The sequence below is a fragment of the Pimephales promelas genome (assembly GCF_988280905.1).
Source record: "Pimephales promelas chromosome 3 unlocalized genomic scaffold, fPimPro1.hap1.1 SUPER_3_unloc_1, whole genome shotgun sequence".
Taxonomy (NCBI): domain Eukaryota; kingdom Metazoa; phylum Chordata; class Actinopteri; order Cypriniformes; family Leuciscidae; genus Pimephales; species Pimephales promelas.
This window is the reverse complement of record NW_028297295.1, coordinates 311,903-327,920: the sequence shown is the minus strand read 5'-3', so window position 1 is coordinate 327,920 and position 16,018 is coordinate 311,903. Positions and strand designations below refer to the sequence as shown.

At 46.5% G+C, this 16,018-nt stretch overlaps 71 non-coding genes across 71 annotated transcripts; all 71 read left to right on the top strand.

The window, feature by feature from the left end:
* Positions 1–55: 55 nt before the first annotated feature.
* Positions 56–174, top strand: LOC148963409 (5S ribosomal RNA). Its single transcript, XR_016151643.1, has one exon. It is a non-coding gene; the product is annotated as a 5S ribosomal RNA (ribosomal RNA).
* Positions 175–266: 92 nt separating this feature from the next.
* On the top strand, positions 267–385 carry LOC148963408 (5S ribosomal RNA). The gene has a single exon (XR_016151642.1). It is a non-coding gene; the product is annotated as a 5S ribosomal RNA (ribosomal RNA).
* A 92-nt stretch (positions 386–477) lies between these two features.
* LOC148963407 (5S ribosomal RNA) lies at positions 478–596 on the top strand. The gene has a single exon (XR_016153164.1). It is a non-coding gene; the product is annotated as a 5S ribosomal RNA (ribosomal RNA).
* Positions 597–688: 92 nt separating this feature from the next.
* LOC148963406 (5S ribosomal RNA) lies at positions 689–807 on the top strand. Its single transcript, XR_016151641.1, has one exon. It is a non-coding gene; the product is annotated as a 5S ribosomal RNA (ribosomal RNA).
* Positions 808–974: 167 nt separating this feature from the next.
* On the top strand, positions 975–1,093 carry LOC148963405 (5S ribosomal RNA). The gene has a single exon (XR_016151640.1). It is a non-coding gene; the product is annotated as a 5S ribosomal RNA (ribosomal RNA).
* A 92-nt stretch (positions 1,094–1,185) lies between these two features.
* LOC148963404 (5S ribosomal RNA) lies at positions 1,186–1,304 on the top strand. Its single transcript, XR_016153414.1, has one exon. It is a non-coding gene; the product is annotated as a 5S ribosomal RNA (ribosomal RNA).
* Positions 1,305–1,396: 92 nt separating this feature from the next.
* Positions 1,397–1,515, top strand: LOC148963403 (5S ribosomal RNA). The gene has a single exon (XR_016151639.1). It is a non-coding gene; the product is annotated as a 5S ribosomal RNA (ribosomal RNA).
* Positions 1,516–1,607: 92 nt separating this feature from the next.
* On the top strand, positions 1,608–1,726 carry LOC148963402 (5S ribosomal RNA). The gene has a single exon (XR_016151638.1). It is a non-coding gene; the product is annotated as a 5S ribosomal RNA (ribosomal RNA).
* Positions 1,727–1,893: 167 nt separating this feature from the next.
* On the top strand, positions 1,894–2,012 carry LOC148963401 (5S ribosomal RNA). Its single transcript, XR_016151636.1, has one exon. It is a non-coding gene; the product is annotated as a 5S ribosomal RNA (ribosomal RNA).
* A 92-nt stretch (positions 2,013–2,104) lies between these two features.
* On the top strand, positions 2,105–2,223 carry LOC148963400 (5S ribosomal RNA). Its single transcript, XR_016151635.1, has one exon. It is a non-coding gene; the product is annotated as a 5S ribosomal RNA (ribosomal RNA).
* A 92-nt stretch (positions 2,224–2,315) lies between these two features.
* On the top strand, positions 2,316–2,434 carry LOC148963399 (5S ribosomal RNA). Its single transcript, XR_016151634.1, has one exon. It is a non-coding gene; the product is annotated as a 5S ribosomal RNA (ribosomal RNA).
* A 92-nt stretch (positions 2,435–2,526) lies between these two features.
* On the top strand, positions 2,527–2,645 carry LOC148963398 (5S ribosomal RNA). The gene has a single exon (XR_016151633.1). It is a non-coding gene; the product is annotated as a 5S ribosomal RNA (ribosomal RNA).
* A 92-nt stretch (positions 2,646–2,737) lies between these two features.
* LOC148963397 (5S ribosomal RNA) lies at positions 2,738–2,856 on the top strand. The gene has a single exon (XR_016151632.1). It is a non-coding gene; the product is annotated as a 5S ribosomal RNA (ribosomal RNA).
* Positions 2,857–2,948: 92 nt separating this feature from the next.
* On the top strand, positions 2,949–3,067 carry LOC148963396 (5S ribosomal RNA). The gene has a single exon (XR_016151630.1). It is a non-coding gene; the product is annotated as a 5S ribosomal RNA (ribosomal RNA).
* A 169-nt stretch (positions 3,068–3,236) lies between these two features.
* LOC148963395 (5S ribosomal RNA) lies at positions 3,237–3,355 on the top strand. Its single transcript, XR_016151629.1, has one exon. It is a non-coding gene; the product is annotated as a 5S ribosomal RNA (ribosomal RNA).
* A 92-nt stretch (positions 3,356–3,447) lies between these two features.
* On the top strand, positions 3,448–3,566 carry LOC148963394 (5S ribosomal RNA). Its single transcript, XR_016151628.1, has one exon. It is a non-coding gene; the product is annotated as a 5S ribosomal RNA (ribosomal RNA).
* Positions 3,567–3,658: 92 nt separating this feature from the next.
* LOC148963393 (5S ribosomal RNA) lies at positions 3,659–3,777 on the top strand. Its single transcript, XR_016151627.1, has one exon. It is a non-coding gene; the product is annotated as a 5S ribosomal RNA (ribosomal RNA).
* A 172-nt stretch (positions 3,778–3,949) lies between these two features.
* On the top strand, positions 3,950–4,068 carry LOC148963392 (5S ribosomal RNA). The gene has a single exon (XR_016151626.1). It is a non-coding gene; the product is annotated as a 5S ribosomal RNA (ribosomal RNA).
* A 92-nt stretch (positions 4,069–4,160) lies between these two features.
* On the top strand, positions 4,161–4,279 carry LOC148963391 (5S ribosomal RNA). The gene has a single exon (XR_016151624.1). It is a non-coding gene; the product is annotated as a 5S ribosomal RNA (ribosomal RNA).
* A 92-nt stretch (positions 4,280–4,371) lies between these two features.
* LOC148963390 (5S ribosomal RNA) lies at positions 4,372–4,490 on the top strand. Its single transcript, XR_016153163.1, has one exon. It is a non-coding gene; the product is annotated as a 5S ribosomal RNA (ribosomal RNA).
* Positions 4,491–4,582: 92 nt separating this feature from the next.
* On the top strand, positions 4,583–4,701 carry LOC148963389 (5S ribosomal RNA). Its single transcript, XR_016151623.1, has one exon. It is a non-coding gene; the product is annotated as a 5S ribosomal RNA (ribosomal RNA).
* Positions 4,702–4,868: 167 nt separating this feature from the next.
* Positions 4,869–4,987, top strand: LOC148963388 (5S ribosomal RNA). Its single transcript, XR_016151622.1, has one exon. It is a non-coding gene; the product is annotated as a 5S ribosomal RNA (ribosomal RNA).
* Positions 4,988–5,079: 92 nt separating this feature from the next.
* On the top strand, positions 5,080–5,198 carry LOC148963387 (5S ribosomal RNA). The gene has a single exon (XR_016153413.1). It is a non-coding gene; the product is annotated as a 5S ribosomal RNA (ribosomal RNA).
* Positions 5,199–5,290: 92 nt separating this feature from the next.
* On the top strand, positions 5,291–5,409 carry LOC148963386 (5S ribosomal RNA). Its single transcript, XR_016151621.1, has one exon. It is a non-coding gene; the product is annotated as a 5S ribosomal RNA (ribosomal RNA).
* Positions 5,410–5,501: 92 nt separating this feature from the next.
* LOC148963385 (5S ribosomal RNA) lies at positions 5,502–5,620 on the top strand. The gene has a single exon (XR_016151620.1). It is a non-coding gene; the product is annotated as a 5S ribosomal RNA (ribosomal RNA).
* Positions 5,621–5,787: 167 nt separating this feature from the next.
* Positions 5,788–5,906, top strand: LOC148963384 (5S ribosomal RNA). Its single transcript, XR_016151619.1, has one exon. It is a non-coding gene; the product is annotated as a 5S ribosomal RNA (ribosomal RNA).
* A 92-nt stretch (positions 5,907–5,998) lies between these two features.
* LOC148963383 (5S ribosomal RNA) lies at positions 5,999–6,117 on the top strand. Its single transcript, XR_016151618.1, has one exon. It is a non-coding gene; the product is annotated as a 5S ribosomal RNA (ribosomal RNA).
* Positions 6,118–6,209: 92 nt separating this feature from the next.
* Positions 6,210–6,328, top strand: LOC148963382 (5S ribosomal RNA). Its single transcript, XR_016151617.1, has one exon. It is a non-coding gene; the product is annotated as a 5S ribosomal RNA (ribosomal RNA).
* A 92-nt stretch (positions 6,329–6,420) lies between these two features.
* LOC148963381 (5S ribosomal RNA) lies at positions 6,421–6,539 on the top strand. The gene has a single exon (XR_016151616.1). It is a non-coding gene; the product is annotated as a 5S ribosomal RNA (ribosomal RNA).
* Positions 6,540–6,631: 92 nt separating this feature from the next.
* LOC148963380 (5S ribosomal RNA) lies at positions 6,632–6,750 on the top strand. Its single transcript, XR_016151615.1, has one exon. It is a non-coding gene; the product is annotated as a 5S ribosomal RNA (ribosomal RNA).
* A 92-nt stretch (positions 6,751–6,842) lies between these two features.
* Positions 6,843–6,961, top strand: LOC148963379 (5S ribosomal RNA). The gene has a single exon (XR_016151613.1). It is a non-coding gene; the product is annotated as a 5S ribosomal RNA (ribosomal RNA).
* A 92-nt stretch (positions 6,962–7,053) lies between these two features.
* Positions 7,054–7,172, top strand: LOC148963378 (5S ribosomal RNA). Its single transcript, XR_016151612.1, has one exon. It is a non-coding gene; the product is annotated as a 5S ribosomal RNA (ribosomal RNA).
* A 92-nt stretch (positions 7,173–7,264) lies between these two features.
* On the top strand, positions 7,265–7,383 carry LOC148963377 (5S ribosomal RNA). Its single transcript, XR_016151611.1, has one exon. It is a non-coding gene; the product is annotated as a 5S ribosomal RNA (ribosomal RNA).
* A 92-nt stretch (positions 7,384–7,475) lies between these two features.
* LOC148963376 (5S ribosomal RNA) lies at positions 7,476–7,594 on the top strand. The gene has a single exon (XR_016151610.1). It is a non-coding gene; the product is annotated as a 5S ribosomal RNA (ribosomal RNA).
* A 168-nt stretch (positions 7,595–7,762) lies between these two features.
* Positions 7,763–7,881, top strand: LOC148963375 (5S ribosomal RNA). Its single transcript, XR_016151609.1, has one exon. It is a non-coding gene; the product is annotated as a 5S ribosomal RNA (ribosomal RNA).
* A 92-nt stretch (positions 7,882–7,973) lies between these two features.
* Positions 7,974–8,092, top strand: LOC148963374 (5S ribosomal RNA). Its single transcript, XR_016151608.1, has one exon. It is a non-coding gene; the product is annotated as a 5S ribosomal RNA (ribosomal RNA).
* Positions 8,093–8,184: 92 nt separating this feature from the next.
* On the top strand, positions 8,185–8,303 carry LOC148963373 (5S ribosomal RNA). Its single transcript, XR_016151607.1, has one exon. It is a non-coding gene; the product is annotated as a 5S ribosomal RNA (ribosomal RNA).
* Positions 8,304–8,395: 92 nt separating this feature from the next.
* Positions 8,396–8,514, top strand: LOC148963372 (5S ribosomal RNA). Its single transcript, XR_016151606.1, has one exon. It is a non-coding gene; the product is annotated as a 5S ribosomal RNA (ribosomal RNA).
* Positions 8,515–8,606: 92 nt separating this feature from the next.
* On the top strand, positions 8,607–8,725 carry LOC148963371 (5S ribosomal RNA). The gene has a single exon (XR_016151605.1). It is a non-coding gene; the product is annotated as a 5S ribosomal RNA (ribosomal RNA).
* A 92-nt stretch (positions 8,726–8,817) lies between these two features.
* Positions 8,818–8,936, top strand: LOC148963370 (5S ribosomal RNA). The gene has a single exon (XR_016151604.1). It is a non-coding gene; the product is annotated as a 5S ribosomal RNA (ribosomal RNA).
* A 92-nt stretch (positions 8,937–9,028) lies between these two features.
* LOC148963369 (5S ribosomal RNA) lies at positions 9,029–9,147 on the top strand. The gene has a single exon (XR_016151602.1). It is a non-coding gene; the product is annotated as a 5S ribosomal RNA (ribosomal RNA).
* A 169-nt stretch (positions 9,148–9,316) lies between these two features.
* On the top strand, positions 9,317–9,435 carry LOC148963368 (5S ribosomal RNA). Its single transcript, XR_016151601.1, has one exon. It is a non-coding gene; the product is annotated as a 5S ribosomal RNA (ribosomal RNA).
* Positions 9,436–9,527: 92 nt separating this feature from the next.
* LOC148963367 (5S ribosomal RNA) lies at positions 9,528–9,646 on the top strand. Its single transcript, XR_016151600.1, has one exon. It is a non-coding gene; the product is annotated as a 5S ribosomal RNA (ribosomal RNA).
* Positions 9,647–9,738: 92 nt separating this feature from the next.
* Positions 9,739–9,857, top strand: LOC148963366 (5S ribosomal RNA). Its single transcript, XR_016151599.1, has one exon. It is a non-coding gene; the product is annotated as a 5S ribosomal RNA (ribosomal RNA).
* Positions 9,858–9,949: 92 nt separating this feature from the next.
* Positions 9,950–10,068, top strand: LOC148963365 (5S ribosomal RNA). The gene has a single exon (XR_016151598.1). It is a non-coding gene; the product is annotated as a 5S ribosomal RNA (ribosomal RNA).
* A 92-nt stretch (positions 10,069–10,160) lies between these two features.
* Positions 10,161–10,279, top strand: LOC148963364 (5S ribosomal RNA). Its single transcript, XR_016151597.1, has one exon. It is a non-coding gene; the product is annotated as a 5S ribosomal RNA (ribosomal RNA).
* A 92-nt stretch (positions 10,280–10,371) lies between these two features.
* On the top strand, positions 10,372–10,490 carry LOC148963363 (5S ribosomal RNA). The gene has a single exon (XR_016151596.1). It is a non-coding gene; the product is annotated as a 5S ribosomal RNA (ribosomal RNA).
* Positions 10,491–10,582: 92 nt separating this feature from the next.
* LOC148963362 (5S ribosomal RNA) lies at positions 10,583–10,701 on the top strand. Its single transcript, XR_016151595.1, has one exon. It is a non-coding gene; the product is annotated as a 5S ribosomal RNA (ribosomal RNA).
* Positions 10,702–10,793: 92 nt separating this feature from the next.
* LOC148963361 (5S ribosomal RNA) lies at positions 10,794–10,912 on the top strand. Its single transcript, XR_016151594.1, has one exon. It is a non-coding gene; the product is annotated as a 5S ribosomal RNA (ribosomal RNA).
* A 169-nt stretch (positions 10,913–11,081) lies between these two features.
* On the top strand, positions 11,082–11,200 carry LOC148963360 (5S ribosomal RNA). The gene has a single exon (XR_016151593.1). It is a non-coding gene; the product is annotated as a 5S ribosomal RNA (ribosomal RNA).
* A 92-nt stretch (positions 11,201–11,292) lies between these two features.
* Positions 11,293–11,411, top strand: LOC148963359 (5S ribosomal RNA). The gene has a single exon (XR_016151591.1). It is a non-coding gene; the product is annotated as a 5S ribosomal RNA (ribosomal RNA).
* Positions 11,412–11,503: 92 nt separating this feature from the next.
* On the top strand, positions 11,504–11,622 carry LOC148963358 (5S ribosomal RNA). The gene has a single exon (XR_016151590.1). It is a non-coding gene; the product is annotated as a 5S ribosomal RNA (ribosomal RNA).
* Positions 11,623–11,793: 171 nt separating this feature from the next.
* Positions 11,794–11,912, top strand: LOC148963357 (5S ribosomal RNA). Its single transcript, XR_016151589.1, has one exon. It is a non-coding gene; the product is annotated as a 5S ribosomal RNA (ribosomal RNA).
* Positions 11,913–12,004: 92 nt separating this feature from the next.
* Positions 12,005–12,123, top strand: LOC148963356 (5S ribosomal RNA). Its single transcript, XR_016151588.1, has one exon. It is a non-coding gene; the product is annotated as a 5S ribosomal RNA (ribosomal RNA).
* A 92-nt stretch (positions 12,124–12,215) lies between these two features.
* Positions 12,216–12,334, top strand: LOC148963355 (5S ribosomal RNA). Its single transcript, XR_016151587.1, has one exon. It is a non-coding gene; the product is annotated as a 5S ribosomal RNA (ribosomal RNA).
* Positions 12,335–12,426: 92 nt separating this feature from the next.
* Positions 12,427–12,545, top strand: LOC148963354 (5S ribosomal RNA). Its single transcript, XR_016151586.1, has one exon. It is a non-coding gene; the product is annotated as a 5S ribosomal RNA (ribosomal RNA).
* A 168-nt stretch (positions 12,546–12,713) lies between these two features.
* LOC148963353 (5S ribosomal RNA) lies at positions 12,714–12,832 on the top strand. Its single transcript, XR_016151585.1, has one exon. It is a non-coding gene; the product is annotated as a 5S ribosomal RNA (ribosomal RNA).
* Positions 12,833–12,924: 92 nt separating this feature from the next.
* Positions 12,925–13,043, top strand: LOC148963352 (5S ribosomal RNA). Its single transcript, XR_016151584.1, has one exon. It is a non-coding gene; the product is annotated as a 5S ribosomal RNA (ribosomal RNA).
* A 92-nt stretch (positions 13,044–13,135) lies between these two features.
* On the top strand, positions 13,136–13,254 carry LOC148963351 (5S ribosomal RNA). The gene has a single exon (XR_016151583.1). It is a non-coding gene; the product is annotated as a 5S ribosomal RNA (ribosomal RNA).
* A 167-nt stretch (positions 13,255–13,421) lies between these two features.
* LOC148963350 (5S ribosomal RNA) lies at positions 13,422–13,540 on the top strand. Its single transcript, XR_016151582.1, has one exon. It is a non-coding gene; the product is annotated as a 5S ribosomal RNA (ribosomal RNA).
* A 92-nt stretch (positions 13,541–13,632) lies between these two features.
* LOC148963349 (5S ribosomal RNA) lies at positions 13,633–13,751 on the top strand. The gene has a single exon (XR_016151580.1). It is a non-coding gene; the product is annotated as a 5S ribosomal RNA (ribosomal RNA).
* A 92-nt stretch (positions 13,752–13,843) lies between these two features.
* LOC148963348 (5S ribosomal RNA) lies at positions 13,844–13,962 on the top strand. The gene has a single exon (XR_016151579.1). It is a non-coding gene; the product is annotated as a 5S ribosomal RNA (ribosomal RNA).
* Positions 13,963–14,054: 92 nt separating this feature from the next.
* On the top strand, positions 14,055–14,173 carry LOC148963347 (5S ribosomal RNA). Its single transcript, XR_016151578.1, has one exon. It is a non-coding gene; the product is annotated as a 5S ribosomal RNA (ribosomal RNA).
* A 92-nt stretch (positions 14,174–14,265) lies between these two features.
* On the top strand, positions 14,266–14,384 carry LOC148963346 (5S ribosomal RNA). The gene has a single exon (XR_016151577.1). It is a non-coding gene; the product is annotated as a 5S ribosomal RNA (ribosomal RNA).
* Positions 14,385–14,476: 92 nt separating this feature from the next.
* LOC148963345 (5S ribosomal RNA) lies at positions 14,477–14,595 on the top strand. The gene has a single exon (XR_016151576.1). It is a non-coding gene; the product is annotated as a 5S ribosomal RNA (ribosomal RNA).
* Positions 14,596–14,687: 92 nt separating this feature from the next.
* LOC148963344 (5S ribosomal RNA) lies at positions 14,688–14,806 on the top strand. Its single transcript, XR_016151575.1, has one exon. It is a non-coding gene; the product is annotated as a 5S ribosomal RNA (ribosomal RNA).
* A 92-nt stretch (positions 14,807–14,898) lies between these two features.
* On the top strand, positions 14,899–15,017 carry LOC148963343 (5S ribosomal RNA). Its single transcript, XR_016151574.1, has one exon. It is a non-coding gene; the product is annotated as a 5S ribosomal RNA (ribosomal RNA).
* Positions 15,018–15,109: 92 nt separating this feature from the next.
* LOC148963342 (5S ribosomal RNA) lies at positions 15,110–15,228 on the top strand. Its single transcript, XR_016151573.1, has one exon. It is a non-coding gene; the product is annotated as a 5S ribosomal RNA (ribosomal RNA).
* A 168-nt stretch (positions 15,229–15,396) lies between these two features.
* Positions 15,397–15,515, top strand: LOC148963341 (5S ribosomal RNA). Its single transcript, XR_016151572.1, has one exon. It is a non-coding gene; the product is annotated as a 5S ribosomal RNA (ribosomal RNA).
* A 92-nt stretch (positions 15,516–15,607) lies between these two features.
* LOC148963340 (5S ribosomal RNA) lies at positions 15,608–15,726 on the top strand. Its single transcript, XR_016151571.1, has one exon. It is a non-coding gene; the product is annotated as a 5S ribosomal RNA (ribosomal RNA).
* Positions 15,727–15,818: 92 nt separating this feature from the next.
* On the top strand, positions 15,819–15,937 carry LOC148963339 (5S ribosomal RNA). The gene has a single exon (XR_016151569.1). It is a non-coding gene; the product is annotated as a 5S ribosomal RNA (ribosomal RNA).
* The last annotated feature ends 81 nt before the right edge of the window (positions 15,938–16,018 follow it).

Sequence of the window (16,018 nt, the reverse complement as noted above, 5' to 3'; positions counted from 1 at the left end):
CTGAAAGAGTCTCTTTTTTTTTTCTTCAAATAGCCCAATTTTGGCAGCAGATTTCGCTTACGGCCATACCACCTTGAGAACGCCCGAACTCGTCTGATCTCGGAAGCTAAGCAGGGTCGGGCCTGGTTAGTACTTGGATGGGAGACCGCCTGGGAATACCAGGTGCTGTAAGCTTTATTGTTGGATGGGAGACCTAGTAAGCTTTATATGGTTTACTACCCTAATGTTCTAACCATTCAAATAGCCCAATTTTGGCAGCAGATTTTGCTTACGGCCATACCACCTTGAGAACGCCCGAACTCGTCTGATCTCGGAAGCTAAGCAGGGTCGGGCCTGGTTAGTACTTGGATGGGAGACCGCCTGGGAATACCAGGTGCTGTAAGCTTTATTGTTGGATGGGAGACCTAGTAAGCTTTATATGGTTTACTACCCTAATGTTCTAACCATTCAAATAGCCCAATTTTGGCAGCAGATTTTGCTTACGGCCATACCACCTTGAGAACGCCCGAACTCGTCTGATCTCGGAAGCTAAGCAGGGTCGGGCCTGGTTAGTACTTGGATGGGAGACCGCCTGGGAACACCAGGTGCTGTAAGCTTTATTGTTGGATGGGAGACCTAGTAAGCTTTATATGGTTTACTACCCTAATGTTCTAACCATTCAAATAGCCCAATTTTGGCAGCAGATTTTGCTTACGGCCATACCACCTTGAGAACGCCCGAACTCGTCTGATCTCGGAAGCTAAGCAGGGTCGGGCCTGGTTAGTACTTGGATGGGAGACCGCCTGGGAATACCAGGTGCTGTAAGCTTTATTGTTTAAAAAAAAAAAAAAAAAGAGTCAATGAAATGGTTCAAAAATCCTAAATTGTCTTTTTTCCCCCTCAAAATGCCTGAAATCGTCTCTGAGTTTCTTCAGAAAGCCTGAAAGAGTCTCTTTTTTTTTTCTTCAAATAGCCCAATTTTGGCAGCAGATTTCGCTTACGGCCATACCACCTTGAGAACGCCCGAACTCGTCTGATCTCGGAAGCTAAGCAGGGTCGGGCCTGGTTAGTACTTGGATGGGAGACCGCCTGGGAATACCAGGTGCTGTAAGCTTTATTGTTGGATGGGAGACCTAGTAAGCTTTATATGGTTTACTACCCTAATGTTCTAACCATTCAAATAGCCCAATTTTGGCAGCAGATTTTGCTTACGGCCATACCACCTTGAGAACGCCCGAACTCGTCTGATCTCGGAAGCTAAGCAGGGTCGGGCCTGGTTAGTACTTGGATGGGAGACCGCCTGGGAATACCAGGTCCTGTAAGCTTTATTGTTGGATGGGAGACCTAGTAAGCTTTATATGGTTTACTACCCTAATGTTCTAACCATTCAAATAGCCCAATTTTGGCAGCAGATTTTGCTTACGGCCATACCACCTTGAGAACGCCCGAACTCGTCTGATCTCGGAAGCTAAGCAGGGTCGGGCCTGGTTAGTACTTGGATGGGAGACCGCCTGGGAATACCAGGTGCTGTAAGCTTTATTGTTGGATGGGAGACCTAGTAAGCTTTATATGGTTTACTACCCTAATGTTCTAACCATTCAAATAGCCCAATTTTGGCAGCAGATTTTGCTTACGGCCATACCACCTTGAGAACGCCCGAACTCGTCTGATCTCGGAAGCTAAGCAGGGTCGGGCCTGGTTAGTACTTGGATGGGAGACCGCCTGGGAATACCAGGTGCTGTAAGCTTTATTGTTTAAAAAAAAAAAAAAAAAGAGTCAATGAAATGGTTCAAAAATCCTAAATTGTCTTTTTTCCCCCTCAAAATGCCTGAAATCGTCTCTGAGTTTCTTCAGAAAGCCTGAAAGAGTCTCTTTTTTTTTTCTTCAAATAGCCCAATTTTGGCAGCAGATTTCGCTTACGGCCATACCACCTTGAGAACGCCCGAACTCGTCTGATCTCGGAAGCTAAGCAGGGTCGGGCCTGGTTAGTACTTGGATGGGAGACCGCCTGGGAATACCAGGTGCTGTAAGCTTTATTGTTGGATGGGAGACCTAGTAAGCTTTATATGGTTTACTACCCTAATGTTCTAACCATTCAAATAGCCCAATTTTGGCAGCAGATTTTGCTTACGGCCATACCACCTTGAGAACGCCCGAACTCGTCTGATCTCGGAAGCTAAGCAGGGTCGGGCCTGGTTAGTACTTGGATGGGAGACCGCCTGGGAATACCAGGTGCTGTAAGCTTTATTGTTGGATGGGAGACCTAGTAAGCTTTATATGGTTTACTACCCTAATGTTCTAACCATTCAAAAAGCCCAATTTTGGCAGCAGATTTTGCTTACGGCCATACCACCTTGAGAACGCCCGAACTCGTCTGATCTCGGAAGCTAAGCAGGGTCGGGCCTGGTTAGTACTTGGATGGGAGACCGCCTGGGAATACCAGGTGCTGTAAGCTTTATTGTTGGATGGGAGACCTAGTAAGCTTTATATGGTTTACTACCCTAATGTTCTAACCATTCAAATAGCCCAATTTTGGCAGCAGATTTTGCTTACGGCCATACCACCTTGAGAACGCCCGAACTCGTCTGATCTCGGAAGCTAAGCAGGGTCGGGCCTGGTTAGTACTTGGATGGGAGACCGCCTGGGAATACCAGGTGCTGTAAGCTTTATTGTTGGATGGGAGACCTAGTAAGCTTTATATGGTTTACTACCCTAATGTTCTAACCATTCAAATAGCCCAATTTTGGCAGCAGATTTTGCTTACGGCCATACCACCTTGAGAACGCCCGAACTCGTCTGATCTCGGAAGCTAAGCAGGGTCGGGCCTGGTTAGTACTTGGATGGGAGACCGCCTGGGAATACCAGGTGCTGTAAGCTTTATTGTTGGATGGGAGACCTAGTAAGCTTTATATGGTTTACTACCCTAATGTTCTAACCATTCAAATAGCCCAATTTTGGCAGCAGATTTTGCTTACGGCCATACCACCTTGAGAACGCCCGAACTCGTCTGATCTCGGAAGCTAAGCAGGGTCGGGCCTGGTTAGTACTTGGATGGGAGACCGCCTGGGAATACCAGGTGCTGTAAGCTTTATTGTTTAAAAAAAAAAAAAAAAAAAGAGTCAATGAAATGGTTCAAAAATCCTAAATTGTCTTTTTTCCCCCTCAAAATGCCTGAAATCGTCTCTGAGTTTCTTCAGAAAGCCTGAAAGAGTCTCTTTTTTTTTTCTTCAAATAGCCCAATTTTGGCAGCAGATTTCGCTTACGGCCATACCACCTTGAGAACGCCCGAACTCGTCTGATCTCGGAAGCTAAGCAGGGTCGGGCCTGGTTAGTACTTGGATGGGAGACCGCCTGGGAATACCAGGTGCTGTAAGCTTTATTGTTGGATGGGAGACCTAGTAAGCTTTATATGGTTTACTACCCTAATGTTCTAACCATTCAAATAGCCCAATTTTGGCAGCAGATTTGGCTTACGGCCATACCACCTTGAGAACGCCCGAACTCGTCTGATCTCGGAAGCTAAGCAGGGTCGGGCCTGGTTAGTACTTGGATGGGAGACCGCCTGGGAATACCAGGTGCTGTAAGCTTTATTGTTGGATGGGAGACCTAGTAAGCTTTATATGGTTTACTACCCTAATGTTCTAACCATTCAAAAAGCCCAATTTTGGCAGCAGATTTTGCTTACGGCCATACCACCTTGAGAACGCCCGAACTCGTCTGATCTCGGAAGCTAAGCAGGGTCGGGCCTGGTTAGTACTTGGATGGGAGACCGCCTGGGAATACCAGGTGCTGTAAGCTTTATTGTTTAAAAAAAAAAAAAAAAAAAAAAGAGTCAATGAAATTGTTCAAAAATCCTAAATTGTCTTTTTTCCCCCTCAAAATGCCTGAAATCGTCTCTGAGTTTCTTCAGAAAGCCTGAAAGAGTCTCTTTTTTTTTTCTTCAAATAGCCCAATTTTGGCAGCAGATTTCGCTTACGGCCATACCACCTTGAGAACGCCCGAACTCGTCTGATCTCGGAAGCTAAGCAGGGTCGGGCCTGGTTAGTACTTGGATGGGAGACCGCCTGGGAATACCAGGTGCTGTAAGCTTTATTGTTGGATGGGAGACCTAGTAAGCTTTATATGGTTTACTACCCTAATGTTCTAACCATTCAAATAGCCCAATTTTGGCAGCAGATTTTGCTTACGGCCATACCACCTTGAGAACGCCCGAACTCGTCTGATCTCGGAAGCTAAGCAGGGTCGGGCCTGGTTAGTACTTGGATGGGAGACCGCCTGGGAATACCAGGTGCTGTAAGCTTTATTGTTGGATGGGAGACCTAGTAAGCTTTATATGGTTTACTACCCTAATGTTCTAACCATTCAAATAGCCCAATTTTGGCAGCAGATTTTGCTTACGGCCATACCACCTTGAGAACGCCCGAACTCGTCTGATCTCGGAAGCTAAGCAGGGTCGGGCCTGGTTAGTACTTGGATGGGAGACCGCCTGGGAACACCAGGTGCTGTAAGCTTTATTGTTGGATGGGAGACCTAGTAAGCTTTATATGGTTTACTACCCTAATGTTCTAACCATTCAAATAGCCCAATTTTGGCAGCAGATTTTGCTTACGGCCATACCACCTTGAGAACGCCCGAACTCGTCTGATCTCGGAAGCTAAGCAGGGTCGGGCCTGGTTAGTACTTGGATGGGAGACCGCCTGGGAATACCAGGTGCTGTAAGCTTTATTGTTTAAAAAAAAAAAAAAAAAGAGTCAATGAAATGGTTCAAAAATCCTAAATTGTCTTTTTTCCCCCTCAAAATGCCTGAAATCGTCTCTGAGTTTCTTCAGAAAGCCTGAAAGAGTCTCTTTTTTTTTTCTTCAAATAGCCCAATTTTGGCAGCAGATTTCGCTTACGGCCATACCACCTTGAGAACGCCCGAACTCGTCTGATCTCGGAAGCTAAGCAGGGTCGGGCCTGGTTAGTACTTGGATGGGAGACCGCCTGGGAATACCAGGTGCTGTAAGCTTTATTGTTGGATGGGAGACCTAGTAAGCTTTATATGGTTTACTACCCTAATGTTCTAACCATTCAAATAGCCCAATTTTGGCAGCAGATTTTGCTTACGGCCATACCACCTTGAGAACGCCCGAACTCGTCTGATCTCGGAAGCTAAGCAGGGTCGGGCCTGGTTAGTACTTGGATGGGAGACCGCCTGGGAATACCAGGTCCTGTAAGCTTTATTGTTGGATGGGAGACCTAGTAAGCTTTATATGGTTTACTACCCTAATGTTCTAACCATTCAAATAGCCCAATTTTGGCAGCAGATTTTGCTTACGGCCATACCACCTTGAGAACGCCCGAACTCGTCTGATCTCGGAAGCTAAGCAGGGTCGGGCCTGGTTAGTACTTGGATGGGAGACCGCCTGGGAATACCAGGTGCTGTAAGCTTTATTGTTGGATGGGAGACCTAGTAAGCTTTATATGGTTTACTACCCTAATGTTCTAACCATTCAAATAGCCCAATTTTGGCAGCAGATTTTGCTTACGGCCATACCACCTTGAGAACGCCCGAACTCGTCTGATCTCGGAAGCTAAGCAGGGTCGGGCCTGGTTAGTACTTGGATGGGAGACCGCCTGGGAATACCAGGTGCTGTAAGCTTTATTGTTTAAAAAAAAAAAAAAAAAGAGTCAATGAAATGGTTCAAAAATCCTAAATTGTCTTTTTTCCCCCTCAAAATGCCTGAAATCGTCTCTGAGTTTCTTCAGAAAGCCTGAAAGAGTCTCTTTTTTTTTTCTTCAAATAGCCCAATTTTGGCAGCAGATTTCGCTTACGGCCATACCACCTTGAGAACGCCCGAACTCGTCTGATCTCGGAAGCTAAGCAGGGTCGGGCCTGGTTAGTACTTGGATGGGAGACCGCCTGGGAATACCAGGTGCTGTAAGCTTTATTGTTGGATGGGAGACCTAGTAAGCTTTATATGGTTTACTACCCTAATGTTCTAACCATTCAAATAGCCCAATTTTGGCAGCAGATTTTGCTTACGGCCATACCACCTTGAGAACGCCCGAACTCGTCTGATCTCGGAAGCTAAGCAGGGTCGGGCCTGGTTAGTACTTGGATGGGAGACCGCCTGGGAATACCAGGTGCTGTAAGCTTTATTGTTGGATGGGAGACCTAGTAAGCTTTATATGGTTTACTACCCTAATGTTCTAACCATTCAAAAAGCCCAATTTTGGCAGCAGATTTTGCTTACGGCCATACCACCTTGAGAACGCCCGAACTCGTCTGATCTCGGAAGCTAAGCAGGGTCGGGCCTGGTTAGTACTTGGATGGGAGACCGCCTGGGAATACCAGGTGCTGTAAGCTTTATTGTTGGATGGGAGACCTAGTAAGCTTTATATGGTTTACTACCCTAATGTTCTAACCATTCAAATAGCCCAATTTTGGCAGCAGATTTTGCTTACGGCCATACCACCTTGAGAACGCCCGAACTCGTCTGATCTCGGAAGCTAAGCAGGGTCGGGCCTGGTTAGTACTTGGATGGGAGACCGCCTGGGAATACCAGGTGCTGTAAGCTTTATTGTTGGATGGGAGACCTAGTAAGCTTTATATGGTTTACTACCCTAATGTTCTAACCATTCAAATAGCCCAATTTTGGCAGCAGATTTTGCTTACGGCCATACCACCTTGAGAACGCCCGAACTCGTCTGATCTCGGAAGCTAAGCAGGGTCGGGCCTGGTTAGTACTTGGATGGGAGACCGCCTGGGAATACCAGGTGCTGTAAGCTTTATTGTTGGATGGGAGACCTAGTAAGCTTTATATGGTTTACTACCCTAATGTTCTAACCATTCAAATAGCCCAATTTTGGCAGCAGATTTTGCTTACGGCCATACCACCTTGAGAACGCCCGAACTCGTCTGATCTCGGAAGCTAAGCAGGGTCGGGCCTGGTTAGTACTTGGATGGGAGACCGCCTGGGAATACCAGGTGCTGTAAGCTTTATTGTTGGATGGGAGACCTAGTAAGCTTTATATGGTTTACTACCCTAATGTTCTAACCATTTAAATAGCCCAATTTTGGCAGCAGATTTTGCTTACGGCCATACCACCTTGAGAACGCCCGAACTCGTCTGATCTCGGAAGCTAAGCAGGGTCGGGCCTGGTTAGTACTTGGATGGGAGACCGCCTGGGAATACCAGGTGCTGTAAGCTTTATTGTTGGATGGGAGACCTAGTAAGCTTTATATGGTTTACTACCCTAATGTTCTAACCATTCAAATAGCCCAATTTTGGCAGCAGATTTTGCTTACGGCCATACCACCTTGAGAACGCCCGAACTCGTCTGATCTCGGAAGCTAAGCAGGGTCGGGCCTGGTTAGTACTTGGATGGGAGACCGCCTGGGAATACCAGGTGCTGTAAGCTTTATTGTTGGATGGGAGACCTAGTAAGCTTTATATGGTTTACTACCCTAATGTTCTAACCATTCAAATAGCCCAATTTTGGCAGCAGATTTTGCTTACGGCCATACCACCTTGAGAACGCCCGAACTCGTCTGATCTCGGAAGCTAAGCAGGGTCGGGCCTGGTTAGTACTTGGATGGGAGACCGCCTGGGAATACCAGGTGCTGTAAGCTTTATTGTTTAAAAAAAAAAAAAAAAAAGAGTCAATGAAATGGTTCAAAAATCCTAAATTGTCTTTTTTCCCCCTCAAAATGCCTGAAATCGTCTCTGAGTTTCTTCAGAAAGCCTGAAAGAGTCTCTTTTTTTTTTCTTCAAATAGCCCAATTTTGGCAGCAGATTTCGCTTACGGCCATACCACCTTGAGAACGCCCGAACTCGTCTGATCTCGGAAGCTAAGCAGGGTCGGGCCTGGTTAGTACTTGGATGGGAGACCGCCTGGGAATACCAGGTGCTGTAAGCTTTATTGTTGGATGGGAGACCTAGTAAGCTTTATATGGTTTACTACCCTAATGTTCTAACCATTCAAATAGCCCAATTTTGGCAGCAGATTTGGCTTACGGCCATACCACCTTGAGAACGCCCGAACTCGTCTGATCTCGGAAGCTAAGCAGGGTCGGGCCTGGTTAGTACTTGGATGGGAGACCGCCTGGGAATACCAGGTGCTGTAAGCTTTATTGTTGGATGGGAGACCTAGTAAGCTTTATATGGTTTACTACCCTAATGTTCTAACCATTCAAATAGCCCAATTTTGGCAGCAGATTTCGCTTACGGCCATACCACCTTGAGAACGCCCGAACTCGTCTGATCTCGGAAGCTAAGCAGGGTCGGGCCTGGTTAGTACTTGGATGGGAGACCGCCTGGGAATACCAGGTGCTGTAAGCTTTATTGTTGGATGGGAGACCTGGTAAGCTTTATATGGTTTACTACCCTAATGTTCTAACCATTCAAATAGCCCAATTTTGGCAGCAGATTTTGCTTACGGCCATACCACCTTGAGAACGCCCGAACTCGTCTGATCTCGGAAGCTAAGCAGGGTCGGGCCTGGTTAGTACTTGGATGGGAGACCGCCTGGGAATACCAGGTGCTGTAAGCTTTATTGTTGGATGGGAGACCTAGTAAGCTTTATATGGTTTACTACCCTAATGTTCTAACCATTCAAATAGCCCAATTTTGGCAGCAGATTTTGCTTACGGCCATACCACCTTGAGAACGCCCGAACTCGTCTGATCTCGGAAGCTAAGCAGGGTCGGGCCTGGTTAGTACTTGGATGGGAGACCGCCTGGGAATACCAGGTGCTGTAAGCTTTATTGTTGGATGGGAGACCTAGTAAGCTTTATATGGTTTACTACCCTAATGTTCTAACCATTCAAATAGCCCAATTTTGGCAGCAGATTTTGCTTACGGCCATACCACCTTGAGAACGCCCGAACTCGTCTGATCTCGGAAGCTAAGCAGGGTCGGGCCTGGTTAGTACTTGGATGGGAGACCGCCTGGGAATACCAGGTGCTGTAAGCTTTATTGTTGGATGGGAGACCTAGTAAGCTTTATATGGTTTACTACCCTAATGTTCTAACCATTCAAATAGCCCAATTTTGGCAGCAGATTTTGCTTACGGCCATACCACCTTGAGAACGCCCGAACTCGTCTGATCTCGGAAGCTAAGCAGGGTCGGGCCTGGTTAGTACTTGGATGGGAGACCGCCTGGGAATACCAGGTGCTGTAAGCTTTATTGTTTAAAAAAAAAAAAAAAAAAAGAGTCAATGAAATGGTTCAAAAATCCTAAATTGTCTTTTTTCCCCCTCAAAATGCCTGAAATCGTCTCTGAGTTTCTTCAGAAAGCCTGAAAGAGTCTCTTTTTTTTTTCTTCAAATAGCCCAATTTTGGCAGCAGATTTCGCTTACGGCCATACCACCTTGAGAACGCCCGAACTCGTCTGATCTCGGAAGCTAAGCAGGGTCGGGCCTGGTTAGTACTTGGATGGGAGACCGCCTGGGAATACCAGGTGCTGTAAGCTTTATTGTTGGATGGGAGACCTAGTAAGCTTTATATGGTTTACTACCCTAATGTTCTAACCATTCAAATAGCCCAATTTTGGCAGCAGATTTGGCTTACGGCCATACCACCTTGAGAACGCCCGAACTCGTCTGATCTCGGAAGCTAAGCAGGGTCGGGCCTGGTTAGTACTTGGATGGGAGACCGCCTGGGAATACCAGGTGCTGTAAGCTTTATTGTTGGATGGGAGACCTAGTAAGCTTTATATGGTTTACTACCCTAATGTTCTAACCATTCAAAAAGCCCAATTTTGGCAGCAGATTTTGCTTACGGCCATACCACCTTGAGAACGCCCGAACTCGTCTGATCTCGGAAGCTAAGCAGGGTCGGGCCTGGTTAGTACTTGGATGGGAGACCGCCTGGGAATACCAGGTGCTGTAAGCTTTATTGTTGGATGGGAGACCTAGTAAGCTTTATATGGTTTACTACCCTAATGTTCTAACCATTCAAATAGCCCAATTTTGGCAGCAGATTTCGCTTACGGCCATACCACCTTGAGAACGCCCGAACTCGTCTGATCTCGGAAGCTAAGCAGGGTCGGGCCTGGTTAGTACTTGGATGGGAGACCGCCTGGGAATACCAGGTGCTGTAAGCTTTATTGTTGGATGGGAGACCTGGTAAGCTTTATATGGTTTACTACCCTAATGTTCTAACCATTCAAATAGCCCAATTTTGGCAGCAGATTTTGCTTACGGCCATACCACCTTGAGAACGCCCGAACTCGTCTGATCTCGGAAGCTAAGCAGGGTCGGGCCTGGTTAGTACTTGGATGGGAGACCGCCTGGGAATACCAGGTGCTGTAAGCTTTATTGTTGGATGGGAGACCTAGTAAGCTTTATATGGTTTACTACCCTAATGTTCTAACCATTCAAATAGCCCAATTTTGGCAGCAGATTTTGCTTACGGCCATACCACCTTGAGAACGCCCGAACTCGTCTGATCTCGGAAGCTAAGCAGGGTCGGGCCTGGTTAGTACTTGGATGGGAGACCGCCTGGGAATACCAGGTGCTGTAAGCTTTATTGTTGGATGGGAGACCTAGTAAGCTTTATATGGTTTACTACCCTAATGTTCTAACCATTCAAATAGCCCAATTTTGGCAGCAGATTTTGCTTACGGCCATACCACCTTGAGAACGCCCGAACTCGTCTGATCTCGGAAGCTAAGCAGGGTCGGGCCTGGTTAGTACTTGGATGGGAGACCGCCTGGGAATACCAGGTGCTGTAAGCTTTATTGTTGGATGGGAGACCTAGTAAGCTTTATATGGTTTACTACCCTAATGTTCTAACCATTCAAATAGCCCAATTTTGGCAGCAGATTTTGCTTACGGCCATACCACCTTGAGAACGCCCGAACTCGTCTGATCTCGGAAGCTAAGCAGGGTCGGGCCTGGTTAGTACTTGGATGGGAGACCGCCTGGGAATACCAGGTGCTGTAAGCTTTATTGTTTAAAAAAAAAAAAAAAAAAAGAGTCAATGAAATGGTTCAAAAATCCTAAATTGTCTTTTTTCCCCCTCAAAATGCCTGAAATCGTCTCTGAGTTTCTTCAGAAAGCCTGAAAGAGTCTCTTTTTTTTTTCTTCAAATAGCCCAATTTTGGCAGCAGATTTCGCTTACGGCCATACCACCTTGAGAACGCCCGAACTCGTCTGATCTCGGAAGCTAAGCAGGGTCGGGCCTGGTTAGTACTTGGATGGGAGACCGCCTGGGAATACCAGGTGCTGTAAGCTTTATTGTTGGATGGGAGACCTAGTAAGCTTTATATGGTTTACTACCCTAATGTTCTAACCATTCAAATAGCCCAATTTTGGCAGCAGATTTGGCTTACGGCCATACCACCTTGAGAACGCCCGAACTCGTCTGATCTCGGAAGCTAAGCAGGGTCGGGCCTGGTTAGTACTTGGATGGGAGACCGCCTGGGAATACCAGGTGCTGTAAGCTTTATTGTTGGATGGGAGACCTAGTAAGCTTTATATGGTTTACTACCCTAATGTTCTAACCATTCAAAAAGCCCAATTTTGGCAGCAGATTTTGCTTACGGCCATACCACCTTGAGAACGCCCGAACTCGTCTGATCTCGGAAGCTAAGCAGGGTCGGGCCTGGTTAGTACTTGGATGGGAGACCGCCTGGGAATACCAGGTGCTGTAAGCTTTATTGTTTAAAAAAAAAAAAAAAAAAAAAGAGTCAATGAAATTGTTCAAAAATCCTAAATTGTCTTTTTTCCCCCTCAAAATGCCTGAAATCGTCTCTGAGTTTCTTCAGAAAGCCTGAAAGAGTCTCTTTTTTTTTTCTTCAAATAGCCCAATTTTGGCAGCAGATTTCGCTTACGGCCATACCACCTTGAGAACGCCCGAACTCGTCTGATCTCGGAAGCTAAGCAGGGTCGGGCCTGGTTAGTACTTGGATGGGAGACCGCCTGGGAATACCAGGTGCTGTAAGCTTTATTGTTGGATGGGAGACCTAGTAAGCTTTATATGGTTTACTACCCTAATGTTCTAACCATTCAAATAGCCCAATTTTGGCAGCAGATTTTGCTTACGGCCATACCACCTTGAGAACGCCCGAACTCGTCTGATCTCGGAAGCTAAGCAGGGTCGGGCCTGGTTAGTACTTGGATGGGAGACCGCCTGGGAATACCAGGTGCTGTAAGCTTTATTGTTGGATGGGAGACCTAGTAAGCTTTATATGGTTTACTACCCTAATGTTCTAACCATTCAAATAGCCCAATTTTGGCAGCAGATTTTGCTTACGGCCATACCACCTTGAGAACGCCCGAACTCGTCTGATCTCGGAAGCTAAGCAGGGTCGGGCCTGGTTAGTACTTGGATGGGAGACCGCCTGGGAATACCAGGTGCTGTAAGCTTTATTGTTGGATGGGAGACCTAGTAAGCTTTATATGGTTTACTACCCTAATGTTCTAACCATTCAAATAGCCCAATTTTGGCAGCAGATTTTGCTTACGGCCATACCACCTTGAGAACGCCCGAACTCGTCTGATCTCGGAAGCTAAGCAGGGTCGGGCCTGGTTAGTACTTGGATGGGAGACCGCCTGGGAATACCAGGTGCTGTAAGCTTTATTGTTTAAAAAAAAAAAAAAAAAAGAGTCAATGAAATGGTTCAAAAATCCTAAATTGTCTTTTTTCCCCCTCAAAATGCCTGAAATCGTCTCTGAGTTTCTTCAGAAAGCCTGAAAGAGTCTCTTTTTTTTTTCTTCAAATAGCCCAATTTTGGCAGCAGATTTCGCTTACGGCCATACCACCTTGAGAACGCCCGAACTCGTCTGATCTCGGAAGCTAAGCAGGGTCGGGCCTGGTTAGTACTTGGATGGGAGACCGCCTGGGAATACCAGGTGCTGTAAGCTTTATTGTTGGATGGGAGACCTAGTAAGCTTTATATGGTTTACTACCCTAATGTTCTAACCATTCAAATAGCCCAATTTTGGCAGCAGATTTGGCTTACGGCCATACCACCTTGAGAACGCCCGAACTCGTCTGATCTCGGAAGCTAAGCAGGGTCGGGCCTGGTTAGTACTTGGATGGGAGACCGCCTGGGAATACCAGGTGCTGTAAGCTTTATTGTTGGATGGGAGACCTAGTAAGCTTTATATGGTTTACTACCCTAATGTTCTAACCATTCAAAAAGCCCAATTTTGGCAGCAGATTTTGCTTACGGCCATACCACCTTGAGAACGCCCGAACTCGTCTGATCTCGGAAGCTAAGCAGGGTCGGGCCTGGTTAGTACTTGGATGGGAGACCGCCTGGGAATACCAGGTGCTGTAAGCTTTATTGTTTAAAAAAAAAAAAAAAAAGAGTCAATGAAATGGTTCAAAAATCCTAAATTGTCTTTTTTCCCCCTCAAAATGCCTGAAATCGTCTCTGAGTTTCTTCAGAAAGCCTGAAAGAGTCTCTTTTTTTTTTCTTCAAATAGCCCAATTTTGGCAGCAGATTTCGCTTACGGCCATACCACCTTGAGAACGCCCGAACTCGTCTGATCTCGGAAGCTAAGCAGGGTCGGGCCTGGTTAGTACTTGGATGGGAGACCGCCTGGGAATACCAGGTGCTGTAAGCTTTATTGTTGGATGGGAGACCTAGTAAGCTTTATATGGTTTACTACCCTAATGTTCTAACCATTCAAATAGCCCAATTTTGGCAGCAGATTTTGCTTACGGCCATACCACCTTGAGAACGCCCGAACTCGTCTGATCTCGGAAGCTAAGCAGGGTCGGGCCTGGTTAGTACTTGGATGGGAGACCGCCTGGGAATACCAGGTGCTGTAAGCTTTATTGTTGGATGGGAGACCTAGTAAGCTTTATATGGTTTACTACCCTAATGTTCTAACCATTCAAAAAGCCCAATTTTGGCAGCAGATTTTGCTTACGGCCATACCACCTTGAGAACGCCCGAACTCGTCTGATCTCGGAAGCTAAGCAGGGTCGGGCCTGGTTAGTACTTGGATGGGAGACCGCCTGGGAATACCAGGTGCTGTAAGCTTTATTGTTGGATGGGAGACCTAGTAAGCTTTATATGGTTTACTACCCTAATGTTCTAACCATTCAAATAGCCCAATTTTGGCAGCAGATTTTGCTTACGGCCATACCACCTTGAGAACGCCCGAACTCGTCTGATCTCGGAAGCTAAGCAGGGTCGGGCCTGGTTAGTACTTGGATGGGAGACCGCCTGGGAATACCAGGTGCTGTAAGCTTTATTGTTGGATGGGAGACCTAGTAAGCTTTATATGGTTTACTACCCTAATGTTCTAACCATTCAAATAGCCCAATTTTGGCAGCAGATTTTGCTTACGGCCATACCACCTTGAGAACGCCCGAACTCGTCTGATCTCGGAAGCTAAGCAGGGTCGGGCCTGGTTAGTACTTGGATGGGAGACCGCCTGGGAATACCAGGTGCTGTAAGCTTTATTGTTGGATGGGAGACCTAGTAAGCTTTATATGGTTTACTACCCTAATGTTCTAACCATTCAAATAGCCCAATTTTGGCAGCAGATTTTGCTTACGGCCATACCACCTTGAGAACGCCCGAACTCGTCTGATCTCGGAAGCTAAGCAGGGTCGGGCCTGGTTAGTACTTGGATGGGAGACCGCCTGGGAATACCAGGTGCTGTAAGCTTTATTGTTGGATGGGAGACCTAGTAAGCTTTATATGGTTTACTACCCTAATGTTCTAACCATTTAAATAGCCCAATTTTGGCAGCAGATTTTGCTTACGGCCATACCACCTTGAGAACGCCCGAACTCGTCTGATCTCGGAAGCTAAGCAGGGTCGGGCCTGGTTAGTACTTGGATGGGAGACCGCCTGGGAATACCAGGTGCTGTAAGCTTTATTGTTGGATGGGAGACCTAGTAAGCTTTATATGGTTTACTACCCTAATGTTCTAACCATTCAAATAGCCCAATTTTGGCAGCAGATTTTGCTTACGGCCATACCACCTTGAGAACGCCCGAACTCGTCTGATCTCGGAAGCTAAGCAGGGTCGGGCCTGGTTAGTACTTGGATGGGAGACCGCCTGGGAATACCAGGTGCTGTAAGCTTTATTGTTGGATGGGAGACCTAGTAAGCTTTATATGGTTTACTACCCTAATGTTCTAACCATTCAAATAGCCCAATTTTGGCAGCAGATTTTGCTTACGGCCATACCACCTTGAGAACGCCCGAACTCGTCTGATCTCGGAAGCTAAGCAGGGTCGGGCCTGGTTAGTACTTGGATGGGAGACCGCCTGGGAATACCAGGTGCTGTAAGCTTTATTGTTTAAAAAAAAAAAAAAAAAAGAGTCAATGAAATGGTTCAAAAATCCTAAATTGTCTTTTTTCCCCCTCAAAATGCCTGAAATCGTCTCTGAGTTTCTTCAGAAAGCCTGAAAGAGTCTCTTTTTTTTTTCTTCAAATAGCCCAATTTTGGCAGCAGATTTCGCTTACGGCCATACCACCTTGAGAACGCCCGAACTCGTCTGATCTCGGAAGCTAAGCAGGGTCGGGCCTGGTTAGTACTTGGATGGGAGACCGCCTGGGAATACCAGGTGCTGTAAGCTTTATTGTTGGATGGGAGACCTAGTAAGCTTTATATGGTTTACTACCCTAATGTTCTAACCATTCAAATAGCCCAATTTTGGCAGCAGATTTGGCTTACGGCCATACCACCTTGAGAACGCCCGAACTCGTCTGATCTCGGAAGCTAAGCAGGGTCGGGCCTGGTTAGTACTTGGATGGGAGACCGCCTGGGAATACCAGGTGCTGTAAGCTTTATTGTTGGATGGGAGACCTAGTAAGCTTTATATGGTTTACTACCCTAATGTTCTAACCATTCAAATAGCCCAATTTTGGCAGCAGATTTCGCTTACGGCCATACCACCTTGAGAACGCCCGAACTCGTCTGATCTCGGAAGCTAAGCAGGGTCGGGCCTGGTTAGTACTTGGATGGGAGACCGCCTGGGAATACCAGGTGCTGTAAGCTTTATTGTTGGATGGGAGACCTGGTAAGCTTTATATGGTTTACTACCCTAATGTTCTAACCATTCAAATAGCCCAATTTTGG